Genomic DNA, 26,401 nt, shown 5'->3' with positions numbered 1-26,401 from the left:
GACTGCCTCCACCAAATTGCTGACACCCTGGATTGGTTTACTGATGCAGTGGAAAGAAGGAGAGCTGAGATAGATCACACACTATCTGTCTTGGAATGCACAGTGTCTGTGCTGGAACATCTGGTTGGACCTGAATGTCAGGCTCGTGGATATATGTCAGCAACCCCATCTGCTGAGAGTCCACATGAACATGCACAATCACGCTCCCATAGTGGCAGTACATCCATTTCTAGAGAGGGGAGTGTGCTGTCCACACCAAGATATGACAGGCCATGGGCTTATGGTCCTGGACATTCCTTGGAGGATATGGTCCCAGTAGACAGCTGTCACCATTGGGTACTAGCACTGCTTCTGACCTTGGGCATGGAGGTGCCAGTGCAACTCCTGGCAGAGCCAGTTCCTGTGTTCAGGGCCAGAGATGGTGAATTGTCAGCTCTACTATGCATGGTTCAAAACTGTCCAGCATACACACATGTAGGGCTAGCACTGAGCTTGACTGTGTACATGCATACACTCACACACCACTGTCAAATGCAGGTCACCTATAGACACACATGGCACATTTCCATGGTCCATCTTGCCTGCATTCTTTCCTGACTCACATGCATGCTGTCAATTTGGATCAGCCTAGGCCTCCAACATCCCCCATGCAACACCCTGTGCAAGTGATGATACCTGTGCCACATTTCTGTCATCCTCATCATCGATGCAGGGAAATGAAGTTATGTGCCTGATGCACAGGGTGACTATATAAATGAACATGTACTTATGTAATGCATTGGTGTTTTGCCATGACACTTGTACTGGTTACTGACAGATACTGTATGCTGACATTTGTAATGAGTAAGCCACATACTTTTGTGTACCTTATGTTGTATAATGTAATGGCTTTATACTTAAACAATTATACGTGTGTCACACACCTGTTTCTGTTTCAGGAGTCTGTTGGGGGACACCTATGGATACACAGCAGCAATAAAGCCATAGATATCACAGCACATGTAGAATGTCAGCACAGAAGAAATATGTCCTCAGCAAGGTACAGCACTAAAAGTACATGGCTCCATTGGTCCATATGTGTATAACAGGCTCCCAAGGACAATAGTGTCATTCAGCATAGTCATGCATCTTTAATCTGTGCAAAGGTTCAATACTCTTGATAAGTGTTACCAGGGTCTTGGGAGCTAACACATCTACAAGCTGTGGTGCTGGAAATGATCCATCTACAAATTTTATGTTTCCAGTACAGACATTTATTTGACAACAGCTATGATTGTCTTGATCTGCATCTCATTGTGTAACCTGAACATGATGTGTGTCACAGCAGATGTGTGCTTCACATGCATGGGGGGCCTGTTACATATAAGGTGTACTGTCTGTGTTACATACCTGTTTCTCCAGCATGTACTATTTATACCACAGTGATGGTGTTGGTGTGTAGAACAGGTAAGACATGTGTTAGTCCTGTCATGGATACATGGGAGGTACACAGTGGGATCTGACATTTCCCTGTATGGCAGCCATACACATCCTTTCCAAAGCATTGATGAGACAGACTACACATGTACGGTCTTGACACAGGCTCCATAGGACATGTTATTTGCAATGTGAACTGGTGTACCATGGAACCTGTGTGGCTGCTACATTTGTAAGATATGCCTGTGAAGTGACATAGTAAGGGTGCCATTGTACACAATGATAGGTGTGATGACTGCCACATTCAGTATAGCAATGACAGATCGAGATTTACATCACATACCTTTCTGTTTAGGTTTTACAACATTGAATGCATCCCCATATCTTACCAACCAGTGAAAATCAAAGGCTACATTACTCTCTGTGTCCATAAGTCCATGAGTACTGGCTCCACTGTCTGTGGTGAGCGGACACTACTATATTTTCCAGGGGCGGATGACTTTCCAAAGGATAGCATTATGCAGTTGTTGGCATTTAGTATTTGTCAGTGGCTCAGACAAAAACTGAATGTGTGTCTCAGGCCATCCTGGATAATTGTTGGTTCTGTGTGAGATTCAGTGACAGCTCCTGCTATGCAATCACCTGCTAATGTAGTCAGTCAGAGGTCATTGACAGTGGCTGTGACTGAAGAGGATGTCTAGAAGGGGTACACCATTAATGATGTCTGGGGAAACCCACTGGTGACTGGTGTCATTGCAGCGTAGGTCTCCCAATGTTATCTTCCCAGATTATGACTGTCAGGCACTTACCTATCCACCAGCTGACATAACACTATGTAGATAACCTACACAGTTTCCAGCAAGGCCTACTGGCCTAATATTGTGTAACTCCTTGTCAGGCATGGTAGGTAGAGTGAGTAATATTCCTGTCATCCATTGTATAGTGTAACACTCAATGGGGTTCACAAGTTAAAGTCAGTAGGCATGATCTGGCCTTTAACATAATAAACAGTGCTTGGTCCAGTGTCAGTAGGTGTACAACAGTGTTACTGCTCATATCCATGCTAAGTCCTTTCACGGCATTATATGTCACATGATACAAAGATCTGGGTACACTGCTTGGCACTACATGCTAATTGCCCATTGTGTAACTCAGTATTGCAGTTTCTTCCAGCATGTTCCAAGAAGAGAGTCATCCAAGGTGTATATACAGAGTGTAGACAAACACATTAAGGAAGTGTAATATGTATACCCTATAAAGGTAAGGTACAGGTTTTACACAGGTATTCTGCAGTTGGAAACTACCCAATCAGTGTGTACTGAAAGGACAGAATTGCCTTGTGAAGACTGTGTCAAACATGGGAGTTCACAGAATTGCCAGTGCCTGGCAACTACTAATGCTGGTCTCACTGACACCACTCTCACATGGGATATCATTCTCCAATATGTTTTCTGTCATCACAGGCAAAACATTACTATCAACCCATGATGATGAGCAGGACACAGCCTGTTTGTTCATCCACATAGCTGTCCCACATCATGAAAGGCTCTGTAGGCTTCATATACCATTTTCCAGGTAGATGCCTTGATTAGCAACCTGGGCACTCAGTTGTCTTTTGCATGTCTTATGCCTTCTGTTCCAGGGTTGGTGGCAGGTCACTAGGGAACTGACAAGAAGGAGATTAGTAGCACTGTTGTAGTGCCACAATATAATATACAATGTCCAGTGACATAGATGTTAAGTATTGCTAAAACAATCAGCACACTTGGCATTGAGCCATTTTAGGTGATAATTTCACAGCTAGTCATGGCTGTGAGGCATACTGCAGCAGACTGGCCACCTTTGGCCAATGCGTGTCCACTTGAGACATATCCTAGGCATGTCATACTGTACAGTTATGCACCCAAAACATATGTCTGTGTTCCCGCAACATGTCACACAACAACCATTGTGCTGTTTAGTTGCTTGGCAGGCATCATATGCTTGTGAGGTCAATGTAATGTCAGCAAATTTGAACAAGTCCTCTATGCATGCACTTGCATCCACATCTTCACTGGAAGGTGTGCTTACAAACAAGCTGTGAACCCCAAATGTGTGGCAGCATGACCCTAACTTTGCAGGACCTGCTGGTGAGATGTTGGGAGTGTCCCCACCCCTCTACTCCTATGACACACAAACACAACGTGTGACAGATGTGACTGCATTTCAAACCTTGCTGCCATGGTGTCTCCAACAGCAGTCATTACATATGGCAATAAGCATTTTGCCAACATGCACAGCTCACATCCTGCACCAACTACACCCACATCACACACATCTGCATGTGTGCAGCACCTTACCAGACACATTCCCAAACAGACACCTCAGAAAGTCTGGTCTCTGGAGAGCACAGTACACATAATACTGCATGCACCACTCTCTCACCGGTCATACACCAAAGGCAAAATGCAAAATCACACCTTTTAGTCATAGGTGATTACATCATGAGACACATTGATTTCTGTGTCAAGTGGCCACATATGGGAAAGATCACAGATAGATGTCTGTAGGTTGACACAATAGGTCTTACCACGCATTGCCGCAAATCAGGGAATATCAGTTAACATAATGTTGGCATCATAGTTCCTGCAGGTGTGTATGACTAGGGACATACATCACCGGCTTGTATGCAGGCACATGAATGTGCTTAGCCAGTCTGTGTGTCTCACAGGTATACGCATAGCTTTCGGCTGCAGTTGACACTCACCAGGGATGATGGCTCCATACATACAGAAAGTGATGGAAGTCAATAATTGCCTCAGTGTGTGGTATCATTGTCAGGGTATCTACTACATGTTTGTCTGGGATGCCTTGCTCAACTTACATGAATGCTTCATCAGTGATGGTCTTCATCTCTCAACTCTGAGATTTGGAGTACCGGCCAAGGCTACTGACATCCTCACAATGCATCTTAGATGCACTGTTTGGGGAAAAGTTGGCAATGGGAACACATCTTTATACAGAATCATGGTTATGCTGCTACACAGTGGGTATGGTGACACTGAACTCCACTCTGTGAAAGGTGCCCCCACCCTGGATTATGCATACATGTGTGCAGTCAAGGGCATCTGGTTCAAGGCTGTGGGCAGCACCACAGCCATACCAGACTACACATCCATCCACAACTTCAAACCGCAAAATGACAGTGTTCAAGGTAATGCAGATGGTGTATACATACTGATTAAGGATAGATACACATCCAGATTTTGTGAAACACTGTAGTTTTCCAGAGACACTGCAGGTGCCATTCAGTACTGGAAGGGCACATAATCAAGCAATAGCTGGCTATAGGAGCAGCTCCATGAATCCAGACACCCATTGTGCATATTTGTATGTATATGTGTCTATCAAGATATAGCATTACACCATGGTGTGGGGTGGCATTAAGAGACCACCAATTGTGTTACTTAGTTGTGCTGCAGCTCACTTGCCCAAAGGTTAGTCCATGTCCTTAACTACAATGCCCTGAAGCAGTGCCGTGACATCCCCCCAAGGGGAACCAATGTATTGCATCATATATTTATCGATATGGGTGACCACTGCAGCCCCCCCCAATGTGAAGTCCTCCCTGGTGGTATCTGACCTCAGATCAGTGTCACTAAAACTATCAGCACTAACCCTCCCTTGCAGAAAATGCAGACATATATTTCAACAAAGCCATTTATAGCCTCCTGTGGGATAGTTTACATAGCTTGACTGCACCTCCCCCTCTGATGGGACAGGCAAGTATGCAGAGCTCTACGCCCATGAATTATGCCAGCAGCATTACAAGTGCATGAATTTGGCTGTACTTGACAGGAGGAGCACAGGCTCTTCATGGCACAGCAAACTTGCCTGGTGGACAACTGCCATTATCAGGCTGTACAATAAGAGTTGGAGAGTGCTGTGTGACAATTGGGGTGAGGGTGCACTCCCCTAAAAGGGATGGCACAACCTCCTCAGCTAAAACAAGCATGTAGTGTTGCTGTGATGTTGTGTAGACACAGTGAGTGACAAAATTAGCTACCTACACAAAGCATAACCACAACTCACCATGTAGTTACATGTGTAACCTCAAAGGACAGGACCAGATTGTCAGTGAACTCATACATAATGGTGCTACATATAATGGGTCTGTACTCATAGCTAACCTGCAGTCCCACAGGTTCTGCATCAACTCACTCCCCTGTCCCCACCACATGTGACATATGTCATTCCTAAAACCTGTCCCATATCTTCCATATCTACTGAACAGGTTGTAAATGACCTCTCTGTGGTGGATACACATCATCTATTGGACATGCTAACATCATAAGCTGCATCCTACATGGGATCTGACAGTTATAATTAACACTATTGGGAATACCTTGCAATCATACTGACACCACGGGCTGCACCCCAGCTGACTGGACAATGGCAACTGTTATACTCTTGCAGAGAGGTGGTGCATGCACTGACCCCCAGAACTATAGACCTCTTTGCCTGAGCATCCATATCTGTATGGCTGTAGGGGCAATCATCGTGGAGCTGATCAGTACACATATATGTGATCTACATGCAGTTGACTGTACACGCTTTGGATGTCTGACAAGGGGATCATGACTGTTAAATATGGTGGACATTTCCAAGGCAGTCACCAAGGACCTGGGTCAGGGGACATCAGGGCATGCAACCCCCTGGACTGAGCCAAGCCATCTGACTATATCTCCCACTCAGGCATCATTTCCAAACACCCACTTAGGCATCCATGGTACTATCATTGTAGAGGTCACTAGGTGACCCACTGATGGCACACATACTCAACATAGGGACATATGTCTCTAATAGTTGATCTGTAAGCAGCAGTCTTCAACAGGGCTCAGTCCTGGGTCTTCTACTGCTTGGAATATATTTAACCATGATACAAGTGAATACTGAATGTCTGCGGCTAACAATGTTGGCTGATGCCTGCAAACTGTGAGCAATCATGGAGTCTGTGAGCTATGTCAATATCCTGCAAGAGGGTATTGATGAACAAATGCTTGTTGACATAGTAATGGCCATAAACTCCATGCAGATATGTATGCAGTATCATTTCCATCACTAACACCTACATACCTGTTTAGTAGCACATAAGTCGCAAATGTGATGTACATACTCAGGGGTGAAAGAACTAGGGACACAGACCTGGGCACACAGGTTTACACCTAATGTGCCTGAGATCACCATATCTTCCCAGGGGTATGACAGGAATCATATGTCATAGCTGAGGGCACAATCACCTGTAACTGACATACTCATAATCTTCATGTACTCCTCCCTCAGCATGCCAATATCTGAGTGCAATGGCCATTTGGTAATGGACTTTTCCAAGCGGTACTGGAACGTGCACAAAACAGTATGGTCCCTCACAAGGGAACTTCACGTCTGTGGCATGTGTTCAATGGGGATTGTCTGAAATGAGTGTCATTATAGCCTGTGGCATATAGTCTACTCCGAGATGATCTCTGCCTTGTATATGGGGCAATATGTGACCGTGCTTGATTGCAAATGTTGCATATCTGTAGGTGGCATAGTAGATGAATTAATCACTCTAAGGACATTAACCTAGTATGTGACATTAGTAATACATACTGGTGGGAGAGATTTGTCCATCAGACTTTAACACACCTTTGAAACAGAACCTTGGCTAATGGCAAGCAGAGCACCTCACTGCACCTCAGCACATGCCATCAGTATGATTGGCTGGGCAACCCTGATTTCACCACAAACTTCTGCCTGTGTCCACCTTGGACTGGAGCAATATGTGCTGATCATGTAAATAAGGGTATACTTTTGTCTACGATTGTGATGGAAGTATGGTGACTATACTAGTGAAGTTCAAATTTCCTATGGTTCTGTACGCCGATGTAAAATGGTCTAACAGCCACACACACAAACATGGCTGCACTGAGGATAGCATCACTTCCAATTACTGCTTACAGGACATGGCACAGCACACACCTAGTGCAAGTTGGCTGTATGTAGATTAGAACACTTATCTATGTAATGGCACACACACTACAAATTTTAGTACACAATGCACGCAACACACCTCATGTCTGAGTACTATCAGTTTAGGACATATTATGCTTGATGACATCGGCAGGCCTAGTTATGGTCAGGCATTTGGAGGGCCACATAACCTACTACAAATAAAATTCTGCAAAACCCTACCACTTTCTAAGTTACTGAGGTAACCATATTTATGCTATATGGGCATACACACACACACCAAGTGGTCTGGAGTGAGATTAGAACCCCTACCTATGCACTCTTACACACTAAAGAGCACAACAGCTATTGCATGCCCCATGGCTTAAGTCTGATACTACAATGGCAGCTGGTAGTCTTAAGGTAGATGACATCATCAGGCCTTGCAGAAGAGGGCAGTTTGGAAGCCAGCAACAACTTACAGGGCCAAAAAGTGCATAAACATTGTAGTTTGATAGCTAATGAGGGAGTCTCAGTTGTTTGGCAGAGAGATACACACACACAGAACACACACACAGATATATATATATATATATATATATATATATATATATATATATATATATTATATCTATTTGAAAATACATATAGATAGATATACTATGTATGGGAGAGAGAGTTAGTGACAGACGGATATGTATACATACATATATGTATGTATGTATAGACATATCTATACATAACAAGTCATTTTGATCAAGGGACAACAGGATTGCGCTCAGTTTAACTATGTGTATGAGCACGCCCAGTGGGACTGTCAGTACTTATAAAGTAACTCCAGCCCACACCTACCTGTACTCCAGGATTTTGTGTGTTACAGACACTGACATCTGTCCCTGTTTCTGCAGTACTGCACTTCACTCAAAATGTCCATGGTATTCTCCAGCTGTCTAATGTAATTAATATGTGACAGACGTTCATAACGTTACACCACACACAGACTGACAGTCTTTGAAAACACCAACATAATAATCCCTCACATGCAAAAGATGTAGATACTTCCAGATTGAACCATGAACAGCATCACCTATGCTTACTTTCCTAGTCCACTGACCCGCACAAGCTGCCAGCCACAGAGCACTCATTCATCACACAATCAACAGCATACATATGTACATTGTTATTCTTGCATTAAGTGAGATATACAATGTGTGATCGATTTCTTTGTTACTGCCCTGAGATTGCCTGGACTGCTGATGTACCACTGATGACTTACTGTTAAAGTAGTTATATGGGAAAACTACTATGTTGGGTGGTTACCCTGGGCTTGAACACTGTTCTCCTTCTCAGTCTAGGCCTATTGTCAGCAGCAGCAGCACTGACTTCAGCATCTAGCACATACAGGAGTAGCAGGCCTGCAGCTGCCCTAGCATTCTCTCAGTTAATATTCTCAAGTCTGTACTCCAATGGTCCAGAATATTGGGGGAAAAACGGAATGTAGGGAGTATGCATACTTTATAGAGCTCTGCTGTAGATGCAGAATGTGTGATTGGCTAACTATGATGCATTCTGCCTACCCAGAATATGATTAACATAATTTAATGGCCCTATTTTAGCTTAAACAAGGGTCAAAACTAATTAAATAATTTTTTTCAGACATGCATCATGGCATGCTGCATAAACACATGCACCGAAGGTAAACAGAGCTTAGAAGTTAGTGGACACACCCCCCTGAAAGGACATGCTCCGCCAAGTGGCTTGCCACATAGACATGCGTACCTATACTGAAATAAGTTTAGAAGTCAGTAGACACACACCCACCCTGGTGTCAGCTACATCCTGTGTAAACAACAACATGGGTCTAAGCTTACATGAAGGGGATATGTGGACAGGATTATTCCTTTCTGCTATTCAGTATCTCCACCACATTTGCATAGGTATCTGGGCTCACATCCTGAAAACTACACGCTTCATAGCCCTACCACATTAGCAACAGCATCAATGCACCATTGTAGAGACTGTAATACATTTCTGTCACATAATATTAATTTTTGTTTTCCATTTTTTTATTTTTAATTTTTCTATAAAGCATGTTTGCTCACTGCGGCTCACCTCACAAATGCCCAGAATATTAAAAAAAAAATGTTATTTAACTTATTCCCTTCAATTTTTCTGACATACAGAATAATAGTTTCACTTATATGTGTATGCAATATGACATTTCTGTCCATATATCTACATTTTTACAACTCAATTTATCTGTCTACACTTCTGTACATGGAATTTTTCCAGGTACACTATGGACATAACACTGGGTCTAAACAAATGCCTCTCTGCTTGCTGGACCACTCTACCTGCCTCATTTGCATGAGATTCACCTGCTAATTATTAGGTGATCTGCATGCCATGGAAGTTTCCATGTTGGCTCGTGGGTGTATGCCGCTCAGCAGCACTTACTGAATCTAGAAATGTTCATGCCCGTGTAAGCAGCATGGCACAATGCCTACACAGAAAAAAAAAACATGTAGGCTTTATTAAGTACCTCTCTTAATCTTAACTTAAGGTAATATAAACCTGACAGAACCAAATACATTATTATAAAAGTAATGCTAATTCATTGAATTATTTCTTTTCTGATGTGATTTCCTTACAGTGTTGCATACATGACCAAAATGACTAGCCTTTATGTAACACTGCGTTCATTGAAATCACTTTATTTTAAACCTGATGAAGATATTGTTACAGTAAACTCAGCTACAGAGATGCTCATAACAAGATGCAATTCTATAAGTGTTGTGAAACGTGCTGAAAATACAGGAAATAAACTTAAAAAGGGTACCTGTTAGCTGCACTTCCTTGAGAGCTCATACTAATTTTACAATGGTGTTTGTATTTTTTCTACTTTTTTCAGAAACTAAACACTAACCTCATTGTTAACTTATTTACATGCAAACACAACACAATTAAATAAATAACATTCCTTTACTAAACAGAAACAACTTCTAATTATCCATACAAACAACACAAATAGCATATCAATTGTAAAAATGTAACAGACAAAGGAATACATACTGTACTAAGAAAGATCCATGAAAACAAAATAAAATAATCTCTTACCTGTAAATGCAGAATAATTAATTTTAAGATTCACAAATTTGTATATGTTCACTTTTTGCATTCAGTTATATTTATAAGCAGTGAACTAGGCAGTGGTTCCAAAATTAGAACTTTTTTTGAATAACATAAATGAAAATATATAATCGAGGTAAATACTCCTGCGTACATCTGTTACAAATTCAGTGATTTTCAAAGGTGTGGAAGCTTTTCTGTGCATGTTGGGACAATGTTGACATAATAATGGCAGTTGCAATTATCAGTTTCTTACCGATTGCCTGAAGAAAGATTGTCATTGCAGAAGAACAACATTTTCTGCCAGTGACTAGATTTAGCTGCTTTGAAATGAAATTCATCTGAAAAGTAAACATGTTATAGCAAATTCTCATCCTGTAATTATTTTCAGCATTCCTGGAAACAATTCTAAAACTACAAAACCAGCAGTAAAAGCCTGTTTGCTTGCCTTTACATAAATTATACTGAGCTACATGCGTTACGTATAGTAACTTCTGTGTTTGCTTGTGCAGTTTATTCTGATGTACCAGTCTAATCTACATTTTGCTTCACTCCATACTGCATTCAAAATTTGAAAGAACCTACTTTTGTACTCTTAGTATCAAAGATTGCTTTTGTTGTCCATGTTCTGCCATGTTTGAATTCAAAACAAGTAGTGAGTAAGTGTCTTAATTATCTGCAATAATATGCATGTACAAAAACACCATAGTAACGTTGTTTGGAGTTAAACCAGTAAATGATCTTTCAATCTTCCAGAATTACTTAGGAAAGTAAAGTAAATCTAATGAAATGCTATAGAAGGAAGGTAGGAAGCATATCAATAAAAGAAAGGAGAGGATTCTGAAAAAAAAAAGCAGCTGAGATAGTACAGACCAAAGGGAAAGGGAAACAAATAGTATCTGCTAAAGGAAGTTAATAAAGCAAATGATAAGTTCTCAGATCAGGATGAAATAAATCATTTGAATGAAAACACAGAAAGATGGGCAGATATAAAGAGAAATATCTGCTGAAAACTACTATGACAAATTATTAGTTGGAAGATGGCACTGACTTGCATACCTGATCTATAACAAAAATGTTGCACTGAGAGACCACATCAAGATCCCTTGTATCACAAGTGATCACTCCAGAAGTTTCAAAAGCTGCCGTGCATATATAAAAATAACAAGTCTACTCAAAACTATTTTTTCAAAGCAGCAAGCCCCCCCACCCCACCATCTGCAAGACAAGATCCCCACACTGCAAACTTTTATATACAAACTCCACAGTCACACAATATAGAGGAGAGAACACAATCCCTCCAAACAATGCACAGAGATCTCTGCCAATCTCTTGTTTTGCTCTAATATAAGCAAGGAAATGATTTCTGAGATTTTTAGGTGTTAAGGACATTTGAAGAAATGAACCAAAACAGATAAATAAATAACAAACTAGCAAATTTCAGCAAACAGAACATTTCACTGTGGTTCCACTCAATAAATCCCCAGTGACTGGGGTCTCTCTCACTGTATACCTCATTTGTCAAGTACTGCTAGTATTGACACATCCTAATTGGGTCCACTATGAACTCCTGAGTCTCATTTAATTGACATGTGATTATTTGAACCAAAAACACCTAAAGCACCTAAAACCCTGGAAAGTTGCAAGTCAAAACAGAGTCAATCCCAATGTTGTAAAACATGTGTGTGTGTGTATGCATATATATATATATATATATATATATATATATATATATATATATATATATATATATATATATATTCTTCTTCTTTCGGCTTTTCCCAGTTAGGGTTCACCACAGCAGATCACCTGTCCACTCATGATTGGCAGTAGAGTTTTACAGTGTCGAGTTGCCAGTGGTGCCCAACCTTCCACAGAAGGCACACACACACTCACACTCACTCCTAGGGCCAATTTAGAGTGTCCAATCCACCTACAGCATGTCTTTGGAATCTGGGAGGAAACCCACTCGATCACAGGGAGGACATGCAGACTCCACACAGAAGGCACCCCAGCTAAGGATTGAACTGGAGAACCTCTTGCTGTGAGGCGACAACACTAACCGCTGCACCACTGTTATATATATGGGTCTACTGCTTTTGGTCGAATTACATTTGGTCAAAAATTATTTCAGGCAGCCCACTTCACAGAAAGCTAATTTGATTGAAAGCTCATTTGGTCGAAAATGGAATATAGCCCCTGCCCCACTGCAGTGCGACCCTTGAGTCAGAATATAAAGTAAGGCGGTGTGTGGGGGTGAAGCCCCCCACATTTTGCAACTAGTTTTTACTGACATTATATGTTTCAATGTATTTTTAATGGATACCCATGTATATAATAGTGCATACATTGCAATTATGTGGGGGGCTACACCACCCACATCCCCCAATGTGGGGGGCTGTGCCCCCCCTTACTTTATATTCTCACTCCAGGGTCGCACTGCAGTGGGGCAGTGGCTATATTCCATTTTCGACCAAATTCAATTCAACCAAATGGGTTTTCAGTGAAATGCATTTTCAGTGAAGTGGGCTGCCTGAAATAATTTTCAACCAAATGTAATTCGACCAAAAGCAGTAAACCCATATAGATATAGATATATATATATATATATATATATATATATATATATATATATATATATAGACACACCCTCTGTGAAGATATCTGCAGAGGTATATGACTACCTAAATGTTACACATCCCCTCATACCTATTTTTAAATGTCTGCCTAAAGTACATAAAAACTTTATAGATTCACCTGTGCACCCCATCGTAGCTGGAGCAGGGTGGATAACGGAGCCTACCTCGATTTTTGTTGAGTATAACTGGAAGGAGTCCCTTATGTATGCACCAGCTGTTGTAAAGGACTCTCAGCATTTTTTGTAAGACCTGAGGCTATATATATAAGCATCATGTGTTCAACAATAATCCATTTTGTGCATCTGTAAGATTCTACAAACGATTCGTTGATGATGTCTTTATCCTGTGGGGAAGCAGTATAGATCATCTACAAGCCTTCCTTATGTATTTATAGATGACTACTGATTTCTTACGATTTACAATGAAACATGATGTTAATTGTATGGATTTCCTTGACATTAGACACATCAACTGGTGAGATACACACTGGTTTGTGTCAAAAAGATTGCTGGAAGAATAGTATTCTACTGAGGTTCAATATGCATCCTAGACATACTCATATGAATATTCCTAAAGAACAGTTCCTCAGGACCTCCAGACTTCATACCAAGAGGGAGGATTTTGTGCGAGCCACTGAAGTTATGGAGAGAAGTTTGTAAAGAGAGGTACCATGAGGTGGACTGTATGCAGAGACGCGTAATGGAATTAAGGCAAGGGAAAGGAAATAATTTTTTATTTAGGGAAAATTTTGATGAAAAAACTGCTCAATGTGGGGCTAAAAAGGAGCTTAGAATGATCCTCACTTACTTGAGTGACATGAAGGACATCTGTAATGTAGTAAGGAATAACTGGAAAATACTTGCCTCTGATGAGGAACTTAAAGGAATTGTAGGGGAGATACTGCACTTTGCTTTTAGGAATAATCATAACTTGAAGCAGCTTTTATGTGATAAAGTGGATACTTATACCTCCATAACATTACAAAGAAAAGGCACCCACCAGTGCCGAAGATGTACCAGCTGCAAGTTTATTTGTAAAGATACTGTTTTTGTGCATTCTTATCAAAATAAGAGATATGTTTTTGATAAGTATGTGGACGGTACTACCAGAAACATAGTTTATTTGGCCACATGTGACTCTTGTGGTTCCTTTTATGTGGGTAAAATGACTAGGCAATTAAAGGAAAGAGTATCTAAGCATGTGGGCAACATCAGCTTACAGGATGTAAAGAATCCCCTCTATAAGCATATTACAGACAATATGGAACATTGTTTTTACTTTAGGATTATGCAGAGTGTTTGAATAAGTAAAAGAGGAGGGGATACTGGTAATACTGTGGAGAAATTTGAAATTACCTGGATTGGAGGGCTACAGGTGTATAAGCCTCTAGGACTGAACAGTCATCTCTTAGTGGTGGAACCTGCACTGAAAGGGAAAATGTTAAGAAGGTGTTTTTGATATTTGATGTTCTGATGCTGTAAAAGGATGCTGTCTTCATGTAGCACATTGGCTAGATTTTATTATTTAAGCTGCTTTTTAGAAGTTTTTTTGTGAATGGATCTGATGAATGGTCTGCTGATTCGAAGACATATCCTATTAAAGTGATTTTTTTGTGTTTTTGAAGGTGGTTTCTGCATATGTTTTACTCACTATACCCTAGTTGTGGTGGCTGTGTTGATTATTTTACTTATCATGTGCTGAGGAGGGATGCTGAGTATATTGGGAAAAAGATGATAAGGATGAAGCTACCAGGTAACAGGAAAAGAGGAAGGCCTAAGATAAGGTTTATGGATGTGGTGAGAGAGGACATGCAGGTGGTTGGTGTGACAGAGCAAGATGCAAAGGACAGGAAGAAATGGAAACAGATGATCCACTGTGGTGACCCCTAACAAGAACAGCCAAAAGAAGATGATGACAATTTCATGTTCTAGTACATGTACCTGAAACCCTGAAGCCATGGAGAACAGGAAATAGTTGAGTAAGCAGATGGTATTATTTAGTACAAGTACATATTATCTCTGTCTGTATGATTAAGGAGCTCATTTGATGACTCATTGCTTTAGCATGCAACACGATGCAAACTGTTCCTTAATCCTACAGTGCAAGACAAATCATGTATCACACCAATCAGACCTCATTTATTGGCTAGATATGCTCTATGATTTCTTTTCTATTTTCCTTTAATTATTTTTGCTCAACTATAAACGGATTCCAGTTTTACAACTTTGATTTCAAAGGACATTGTTATAAGTGGGGGCATTTGTCGAGCAGATTTTTAATATGAAATGTGTGAATTTTACAATTTCCCTTGAAGTGAATGGAAAATGTGGTCAATCTTTTATTTTGTTCTTATTCTTTTATTTTACTTTGCTATTATTAAAAGAAATTATTTTCTTTTATAGGAAGTGTATTTGGGTAGGCAGTATTTCCAAATATTTTCATTACATTTTAATGTCAAATGAAAGGAAAACATCACAATTAACTTATACAGGCTAATAAACAAAACCTTTCAATATGATAATTTTACAGATTTGTATAATAAATAATCTTCACTGAAGACAAACAATATCAGAGTAAATTGCAATAAATACATAATGAAACACACCTTTCACGTTCATAATAATGTAAAGACATTGGGAAAAAGCACTCTGTAATATTCTTTTATTTCCTTAATTTTCCTTGTTATATTAGTTAATTATTTAATATCTGTATGCAATTGCTAGAGTATCATTGTTGTGTTTATCTTGTAACAAAGCTAATTATTGTTAGAATTCATAATCATCTATAACAACACAGGATCTTAGCATTCAAGAATTATTTTCTTCAAAAGCCATATATAATAAATATGCAAATTCACAAAAATGGAAGGGAGGTAGAGTTCTTCCAAATATGTGTTATTGTCTTTTTCAATACTGCTAACAAACACCACAAAAGTGTATATCAGTCATAATTAATACATTTTGGAACAAGTCATTTGAATAAGGCTAAATGTTTGGGTAAAAAAAAAATACCTAGATCACAAAGCTTGTCCAAAAGGTTGACAATTATTCAAAAATCATTTTATTAATATACAGTCATAAGATGACTGTTGTTACTCTTCTTTAACATTCTTATTTTATATGTCCAGCAAACATTATTCTCCTTATTAATTTTTCCCAATTCTAAAAAGAGATAAAAAACATTTGATGAATAAACTTATGAGGGAAGATTAAAAAAAAACGATGTGTTGGTGCTTAGAGAAGATTTCAAAATTAGTGTTTTATTTATAAATGGGCACTGTTTATTTTTTGAGGGGTGAATGTTTTGTGTGCAGCATGAAAACTTATTTTGTCTTCTCTTTTTCTCTCCCCCATTGTCAATCAGCTGTACCCACTTGGTCAGTCCCCATCATTGGGAAGAGGCTCAGCTAGGTAAGGCCATCCTTCAGACAGCCATCAGGAGTTGTTTAATTTCCCCCCTCTATACTCTTTATGATTCATCAACATAAACTACTACAGTCAGTGCAAACCACATACATGATGGATTTTATTTCAGTTCCCCAGTGGCTGGTCTTATAGTACCTAATTACTTATATATGGAACATTAACTAAATGTTAATTAGCTAGATTCAGCCCAATACTACTGCCATTGCAACAGTCATAATCACATCCCACTTCAGTTTTAATAAAATTTCACTGTTATTAATTCTTGTATTTGACTTTGTGATACAATCCCATGTAAATAAATGTGCTTGGTCGCATTCTTTGCTGACATATTCTTTTTCCTATAGCTTCTATCTCCAGATTCAGTTATTACCGTTCTTTAGATTGTCTCATATAACTATATGAATTTCTCAGATTTGACGCTTGTTTTAACATACTTCTCTTCCCCAGCTCTTTTAATATTTTATGTTCTCAACTCTTCTGTTTCTTCTACTATTTCAATGAGTTGTTTATAAGTGGGAGGCCTTTTGGATTTCCATATCCTTGTACTTGCTTTCTTTGCAACTTACATAATCAGCAAGAGGTGGTGTAATTAACTGGAGAAAACTGGTAAAGTAACTAAGGCATTGGGAACAGAAAACTAGAGAGGTAAAGGTAAGAGAATGGGATGAGGCCAAGAAGATATTTGGATTGGAGGGTAGAGAGTGGCTTCCCTACCAGGGCGTAGTCTCAGAGTATAGGCAAAGAGAAAGGGATAGGAGAATCCTAAATGACAGACCTGTTCTGGTAGAGTTTTTAGCTGAATCTAGAATAGAAGCTGCCGTTAAAAAGGGATAATAAGGAGGCCATATAAATATTGCACAATAACTATAAGAATCACTCAGAGGAGGTTAAAAACATTTGGGCAGAGAGACGGGAAAAGTAATTTAAAAGTAATTTACAATGGAACAACTAGAGGACATGTGCATGGCTCCCACGTATGTAACAAATTGCAGAAAGCTTAGGATTTTTGCATGGAAGTGTTTGTATAAGTATTTTTACACCCAAAGCAGGCTTCAAAGATTTTTTTTCCTCTGGTAGATTGCAAATGAGGTGTGGTGGGGAAGAAAGAGGTTACTAGGAATATATGCTTTAGAAGTGTAATGATGTTGTAGATTTTAAACATTCCCTACAGAGTACTCTGTCAGAGTTATTGGTTAAGCAAATGGCTGTAACTAAGGAAATGTTTTTTTTTTTTTTTTTGAGCTGGGACAAAGGATCTGAATTGCCTAGGCATAGTAAGCCCTTGCTAAGTTTCATTCTGTTGGCTGCCAAAGAAAGCAATTTCTAGAAAATTGAAATAAAGTCTAAACCAACTGTATTTGAAGAATTAAATATTGTAAAAGAGATAAAATAACTAGAAGAGAGATCTTTAGAAATTAGAAGGAGCACATTACATAGAAATAAGTAGAAATTGTTGGAAAATATATATGTAGAATAATGTTCAAGAGGAGGAGTGAGGCTTAAGGCAAGAATTGAGCAACTTATGCGATGTTGAACTGATGATAGATATTCCCCCGGATTCATGAAGCTCGGCGCAAGTCCGGCGTAAGTTTTGCGCCGGCCGTGCGGCGTAGATGTGGAGTAGACGTGCCATATGCATATTAATGAAGGCGCGCAGCTGCCACAGCCACGTGCATAGGAAACATGCGCAAGTGCAAGGGGCGTATCTAAGTTGCGTAGGGAGGCGTGTCAATGTCGGCTGTCGAGGAGCAACCTAAACTGCTGAATATTATATTCCGCCAGCAATAGTAATCGTACCTATCAGTGTCCGCGGAGACTGAAACGCATGCAAAGCAGAGTCCCTGCGAACAGAAAATGAAGAGTCAAACACAAATGCATGGTAGGGAATAACGGGTCCCTACTCATGAACAAATGACAGGAAAACCGTGTGCCTGTAGTCCAACGTAGTGTTGATAGCTATACCATGTGGAAGTGAAACGTATCAGATGCTAGCGCGCCGCCAGTAGGTATGTCCAGTCCAACGGAGAGGGTCACCATCCGACCCGTAATTTGAGGGAGGGAACATAGTTGTGCAGATGTGTCCATAACAAAATACACGAGGAGAAATGTAGATATAGGTAGTGACCGTATGTCTGAATCATATCCCACAAGCCATGTAATAGTCACATACAAAAGGTATGTCCATATTACACATACCAAAAGTGATAGGAAATAGCATACGCATGTAAACGAAACAGAAGGAGCATATAAACGAGCCATAACAACAAGGACACATGTAGGCTGAAAGGAACAGTATGATCCGTACCATCGACCAAGATTACCACCTGTCCCACTTTGCGAGTGACAGTCCTTCTGTGGGCAGATGTGTCCTGACACAAACATGTAAAACTGGCAAATGTCCAGAGAATATAGGACATAATTCCTCCGTAGACGTCATGCAATAGTTGCAGTAAACATATTTCACTGGATGTATAATACAATAAGATACTGAAATGCTACAAGAATAAGCTTAGATATAGGCAAGAATTGTAAGTTCTATCTGCCGAACTGACCTTGGGTATGTGTCGGCCTGTAAAATATGCTGTGTTCACCGCAACTGTCACAGTAGGGTTACCACCCTTACGAATGGCCAAAGTGGGACATGTTTGGTACAGGCATCAGACTGTACAGGCCGACACATACCCACGGCCAGTACAAAGGACTGAACATAACTGTTTTGCCTACAGAAAAGTGTATTCCTGTAGTATTTTAATTGCTTATTCTTTTTTTCATAACAGTCAGGTATTTCAGATACAGAATTAACTGTTTAATGCAACTATCACATAAAATATAAGAAATATGTGTGTCCTAAAATCTCAGGACATTTGCCATGTTGACAATTACATGTCAGGACACAACTGCCCAAAGAGGGACTGCCCCTCTCAAAGTGGGACAGTTGGTAACCCTATGTCACACTGTGGCCAATTGAAAAAGTGGAAACAACCATTGACTGTGGAGAGGCAATGTCCACAACGGTCGGACATGTGTAAGGAATAGCTTGGACATAGTAAAAGGTGCCATCCTACCAATGAGTAGAACAGGCTGGCAAAATCCGGAAGTCAGCTGTATAATCCGAACGTGTATGTGACACAGTCGAACGGGTAGTACCCGGATACACCAACGAAGTAATGAAAGTGAAGTAAGGGCGTGTACCTATGTGCGTGAGGTATAGTATATGGAAAGCAAACATGGCAGGGTAGTCCACACAACCATAAAGGTACCCGACACATGTAGGGTAGTCAGTGTGTAACTCTAGCCATGTCATGGGCCAACAACCAAAGTAGTGCTCTATGGGGTGTGAGTAATTCGCGTGTGAGGGGTGTGTGTTTAATGGTAAATTCCTCAAAGGCGATACATGTGTCGTATGCAGAAAAGATGAACCGGAGGTGTATGTGGGGGCAGTGGGTGAAGTGGAAATAAACACAACCTCATGTAGAAACAGTTGCAAGACAAGCAGACAGGCCATAGTGTAGAACTCAATCTCACAAACATATGAATATGGAAATATGCGAGACAAATGTATAGATACGGCACTGTCACATACCCACAGATGGGTCCTGATGGAACTGGCCATAACAAATGCAACACACCTGGATGCATAATAGCCTACCCAGCATACACTCCACAACACACAACCTGCCACCATACCAGAACATCCACCAAATCCAGCCGTACTTGGTCCACTGGTTTGTTGCAGAAACAGCTACACACAGTGACCCCTATGCATATGTAGTAGGTATTGTCACCCTAGGCAGTGTCAGGATTGCAAACCATGTATCCCCTGCAGGTAAAACCCCCTGCACATTTTCGTGCATCCACAAAAATCTTTGTTATCTAACATGTTTTTGTTTTGACCAATTTTTGGGATATCCCTCATGGGATGACCAACTTGTGTAAATAGTAGAATGGGTATGACAACATGATGTCCAATCCAGTAGATATCTGGACACAAGTCAGAACGTGCAGTGGAGGTCCATGACACTGTCCAGCCCTAAGTGGGCATGCATAACCTACCACCCAGGATAAAATACCTTCCTGTGATGCACATGTCCAGACACGAATAGGAGGGAGAATATAATGCACGCATTTGCAAAGTGGAAAACGGCATGAGGGCGAGGAAGACACTACATAAACAGGTCAACCCTGATCAAGTGTGAAGGACACTGACTGTGTGCAATCATGACTGACCATACCTGTCAACCTGTGTGAGCAAGATATCTGGACAGAGCCGTGACTATAAGTGAGACAAAGGTCCAAAATCAGGGACAATCTGAAAACATATCTCTTAGAAACATAGAATTTGATAGAATAACAGTTTGCACATTGGCATTAATGTCTGGAGTATGAAGTCTGAAACCCAACTGTCTGTCAGCACGTTCTGACTGCAGTCTTTAATGCTGAGCTACTGCTGTGCCAAAACACAACAGCATATTACAGAGGTCTGTGTCATACCACTCAACTGTCCGGATATTCGCAGAATGACTAGTGTCACCACCTGTCCCACTTTGCGAGTAACACTCCCTCTGTAGGCAGTTGTGTCCTGTGAAATAAATCAACACATAGCAAATGTCCCGAGAGTTTATTCCCTAATTTACTTTAATAGTCGCATAAAACGGTTATTATATATGAATCCTCAATATGTTATGTGAAGTAGCATAAGCAATTCAAATGTTACTAGAATAAGCTATTATATGTACAAAAAAGGTTAAAGTTCAGTGTTATGCATGGCTGTAGGTATGATTTGTCCTGGAATATCTGACATCTCTACAGAACATGTCCCACTTTGGGCAGTCGAAAAGGTGGCAACCCTAAGAATGACCATAGGTTCGTCCCATAGTGTTGGTGTGTGCCTCCGACAATCGGCACCAGTGTGGTAAATAGCTGGGGATTGATGTCACTAAATAACGAGAAATATCCTGAGTATAAGACTCCACAACCTGCACAACAGTCATGCTAATGCAAAACCTAGCATTCTATCAATGTTCTAAGCTTGTAAGAGCAATTGTAAAAATGTGTCCCTAATTGTTTCACCATCGTGTAGGTTTTGCGCAGGTTCGGTGTTCTAAGAGGTTGAGAGGTATGTTCTGTACAAATTTACAGCCCTTACACTTGTGTAATGTACAACTGCATACCTGTAGTCACTTCATGTCCAAAAATATTAATCCCCATATGACTGTATACAGGTAATAGTCAAATGTGAATGGGAACACCCCTCATTGTGGAGTATGGACTATAACAACCACACCCATAATATGTAATGCCAACAGAATAAGCTGCTGACAGGTGCCCAAACACCTGTGTCTATAAACACAGGTAAAACTTCAAAATAGGGAGATAATCCCTGTCCATATGCTTCATCTGACATTTGAACTCAGCCAGGGAAGTTCCGTTCACCAGGTGGACAAGCCTAAACCCAGATCATTACATGAACACCCTGACAATCAAAGACCTGTATGTAGCTGGACTATATGCCTTGGTGTTCTGCATATCCTCAGAGTGATTAACAATGCAGCCGGAGTCCACAGCAGTAGGCAATAGGGAATGTGTAATATGTAGTACCGCCTTTTTCCCAGCAGGAAAATGGATACCTGTGTCGTAGGTGAAGTGGTGAGGCATATGTTGCTGTAGCTAAGTACTATGGGTATGCATATCAATGAGGGAGAACACCAATAGAATAGTGGTCCCGGTATCCGGCCAACGTGAATGAAGTCCCGGTTAACCTATGACCACTGCACATATAACCTGAAAGTGTAATGAAAGCGTTCGTGCAGTACACACATTTAAATATGTAAAGGTGAATGTGTGTTTCGCAGTAGTCCATAAACTGGAATACAGATATGTAACTGTTATGGTCAGAATTATGAATGTTCACGGAAGCACAATTAACTATGAAACACATGTAACCCACAATAAGGATATGCAAGTGCACCTGCACGTGTGTAATCCACTCACAGAATAGAAAATGAATGGTGTTTTCCCCACGTTCTATGTACATGGCTCATACCTGTTAAACCCGTAAAGTACGAAACCGGACAAAGCCATGACAACAACTGGTACAAATAGGGACAATCCCCAGATATTGCCCTAACAAACATAGAAAGTGGATAGAATAACAGGTGTGTCACTAGCATGGATTCTCTGAAGGGTGTGAAGTCGTAACCTGAAATGTTTGTCATTATTTACCAACATCAGTCTTTAATGATATGCCACTAACTTGCCAGATAGACACAAGGTTATGAAAAACGGAGCAAAGATAAGAGGCAAACAGCTGTACATGCAGTGGAAATTTGTACAGTTGAAAGGTACGATATGGAGATATATATACACATATATCCACAGACATACTCCAAAGCAAATTATGAGATGAGGAATGTACAGGCATATGTATATATGTGCATATATAAAATCTATACACACACGATACATGAATAGATATATACACAACAAACATATGTCCCTGTACATATAACACATGTATATAAATAGGTCACGGTATAGCTAATATGGATAGACAGACAGACTTGCATGAAAGGAGAATACACCGATGGTTTACGAACCATTGCACGGAAAGTACCAGTGTGACAGGGCCTGCAAGTTCTACACGTTAAACATGAATATAGGTGTCCTTTGCAGGACCCCAAAAATTGATCCTGTATGAAGTGCCAACCGTCATTGATGCAAAAGAAGTCACACCTGCAACTACGATATAGGTGTGCATGCAACAGTAGCAGGTGCAAGGGTAATAACACATGGGTCGATTGAATTTATGATGTACGAGCTGATATCCGCAGAGTGGGGAGTGCTCAGAAGTGTTTCCACACTTTATTATCGCTCACATTAAACATGTTTAATGGGTACTGTGGAGGTGTGTCAGGTATGGGAATCATGGCTATGCAGAATTGGGCCAAGGTGTTGGTTGGCACAGGTCTATTAGGTACGCCCCATGGGAGTGATCAATATACCTATGTGGGTATAGCACACGCCTACATTCTCCAAAATGGTGCAACCCATCTACTGGATATTGTGTAAACCATTGGGGGAAGACGTAGGGACCTATATCAGTGTCATGTAGGCAATTATCATGGAAGGACACGCATACGACCAAGATGGTAACCATACCTGCCAGAATGTCAGAATAAGACAGCTGGACTAAGGCATATTACATGACAGACAAATAGGGACTATATTAAATATACCTCAGACAAAGTCAGACCTTTGATAGAATAATTGCGTAGTCAGGAATACGAATGTTATGAGAGTTAGTAATCATGAAATAGAAATGTCAGTCATGATTACCTAGCCGCACAGTCCGTCATGGCTTGCCAGCAATCTACCAGAAAGGCACATTATCATGACAAATGTAACAGAATCATAGGTCAAACCCCAGGGCGTATACCCATAATGTGTACAGGTGAGAGGTATGAAGGTAACCCGTCCTAATGAAATGTAAAGAACTAGTGATACTAAGTGGACAGGTGAGAAGAAAGACATCAGGAAAAATGACAAAACATGTACAAGTCATAAGCATGTTTGTACACAAATGTGAATTACAATGTATGGCCTGTGAAAGTCAATGTGCAAGGTTAATAGACTCAAAAGACATGTGTCCCTCAGGGTGTCATGCAGTGACACCGATACACTGTCCAGTCCCCCATACTTGTACGTGAGCTCTGCCACTGACGGAAAGTGCAAATACCAGCGTACACATAAGGTACATGATTTAATAATTAGTGTGAATAAGCACCTGTTGGCCTGTGTGAGGAATATAACCCAGTGGGTGGGTGTGTCCCGCAATAGGAATGTAATGGTAACTGGCCTGTGATGGCGCCATGCATTCTGTGTATTGACGTAAGGAAATAGATGTCCAGTATCAGAAACATACCTCGCAACTGTACGAATGTGCAGATGTATACCTCATATGTGTGGTGTGTTCCTCCCACAATCTGTACCTGTCAGCCAAATACCTGAGAACTGACGTCATTACATAATGATAAATATATGTGTTTAAGACCCCAAATCCCTCAGAAAGGTCATACTAATGCAAAACCTATAATACTGTCAACTATCTACGTTTGTAAGAGCAATATGTAGAATCTGCCCCTATCTGTCCCCCCATCATGTTAGGCTTTGTACAGATGTTTTGCTCTAGGAGGTTGAGAGGTATGATCTGAAACAGATACATGTCTGAGGAAACAGCATTATCGACCGCAAGATAACTCAGAAGGTATGAAAAGTGCTGCAGTAGGAAGTTCATCCGCAGGTATGTGCTGACATGTCAAATGACACAGCAGTCTACAGGAAGTACGTATAGGGTGTCACCTTTACCAGTTATGACAGTGGGACATACCCACAGCCATGCATACACCACAAATAGACATAGCACACAGCAAAGCCTAGGCCATGATACACGAAGCCTCCGGCGTGTATGGATTGAGTGAGAGTACAGCAAGGAAAGATGACTGCCAGCCTATTCAGCAAACATCTGCAGGGGCGTGCAAGACCGCCCGTAACACGAACATTGCATGGACAATGTTGGGATTTGCAACATACCCCATTTGTATGTGTAAGCTATGCAAATGATGTAATGATAGGGTTGCCACCTTTCCAAATGCCCAAAGTGGGACATTTGTGCTACAAACATCAGATTTTGCAGGGCAAAACATACCCACGGCCAGTACAAAGGACAGAACTTCAGTTTTTTGCCTGAATAAAAGTCTATTCTTGTAGCATTTTAGTTCCTTATTCTGTTTCTTATAACATTTAGGTGTTTCAGATAAAGAATAACTATTTTATGCAACTATGACATAAAATATAGAAAATAATTTTGTCCTAAAATCTCAGGACATTTGCCATGTACTCACATTTTTGCAGGACACAACTGCCCAAAGAGGGACTGTCCCTCGCAAAGTGTGACAGGTGGTAACCCTACGTAATTACGCGATACATGAAACAGTAAGCTGTCCATGCAAGAGCAGTGTTATGTGCAGAAATGTACCCGGATGTTATGCAACTAACGTTTTGCATGTTGCTAAACGGAGCAATGACAGCTGCAAATACAGTATGAATACAGTCGAAGAAGCATGCCAATGTCCAGGTCCAAGGCCAGTAGCAGCTTTGTCCATTGGATATCAATGAACCAGTAGTTGTCCTCCCCCGATCCCTGGTGTGGAAGCGTAGCTCAGTGCTCCGAGAATGGGCTGTGCCTCAAAACAAGACATATGGATAATATACATACTAAATGTAGGTTTAGTTAGATGTAAGTATGCCATGCAGATGAATGGCAAGCTGGAGACAACATGGCTACTGCATACTGGTACTTATGTGTGGAAGCGCTCTGTCAGAGATGTAATGAAGCATTTGTAGGCAGTGTGAGGCAGGTGAGGCTGAGGATAGTGAATCACAACATGTCATGCCATATGGGCCAAGCCTCTACCATGTAGTGTAGGTTAAGGGGACTATTAGAGTAGAAGATAGGTGACAACATGAGTGTGTATGTACAAAACACTGTAACCTCACTGGAGCAGTGTCACATGTGCACTGTCAGTACTCAGTGGAAGAGACGTGTCATGAGCTATCCTAGGGAATGTCAGGAGACTGACGGCGTACACCATGGATACCACCGATGTGACCTGCAAACCTGCCCACAGTGTGTCTGTGCCCATGCGAGCCAGTAAGCCCGAGTAAGTATGTGTGTGCGCGTGTTAGCCTGTGTGCACGTGTGGAAGAATGAGTAAGCTAGTGTACGAATGTTGAAGCCCATGTAATGTCATGTATGCGTTTGTA

General features: G+C 40.8%; 1 protein-coding gene across 3 annotated transcripts in view; it reads right to left on the bottom strand.

The window, feature by feature from the left end:
• Nucleotides 1–26,401, bottom strand: part of LOC122792090 (gap junction beta-3 protein-like) — a 431,372-nt gene that overhangs the window by 234,749 nt on the left and 170,222 nt on the right. The window contains exon 1 of one of the 3 annotated variants that reach the window (XM_044059880.1): nucleotides 10,504–10,723. The exons of 1 other annotated variant lie outside the window; for it this stretch is intronic. The gene's annotated coding sequence lies outside the window, so the exon portion shown is untranslated. Of the gene's footprint in view, nucleotides 1–10,503; nucleotides 10,741–26,401 lie in introns of those variants that run through there. One more of the 3 variants, XR_006363285.1, reaches the window with a different exon arrangement.

The sequence above is a fragment of the Protopterus annectens genome, chromosome 1.part2 (assembly GCF_019279795.1).
Source record: "Protopterus annectens isolate FY-2018-M chromosome 1.part2, PAN1.0, whole genome shotgun sequence".
NCBI classification, from domain to species: Eukaryota; Metazoa; Chordata; order Ceratodontiformes; family Protopteridae; genus Protopterus; species Protopterus annectens.
This window is presented reverse-complemented; position numbering and strand designations above follow the sequence as displayed.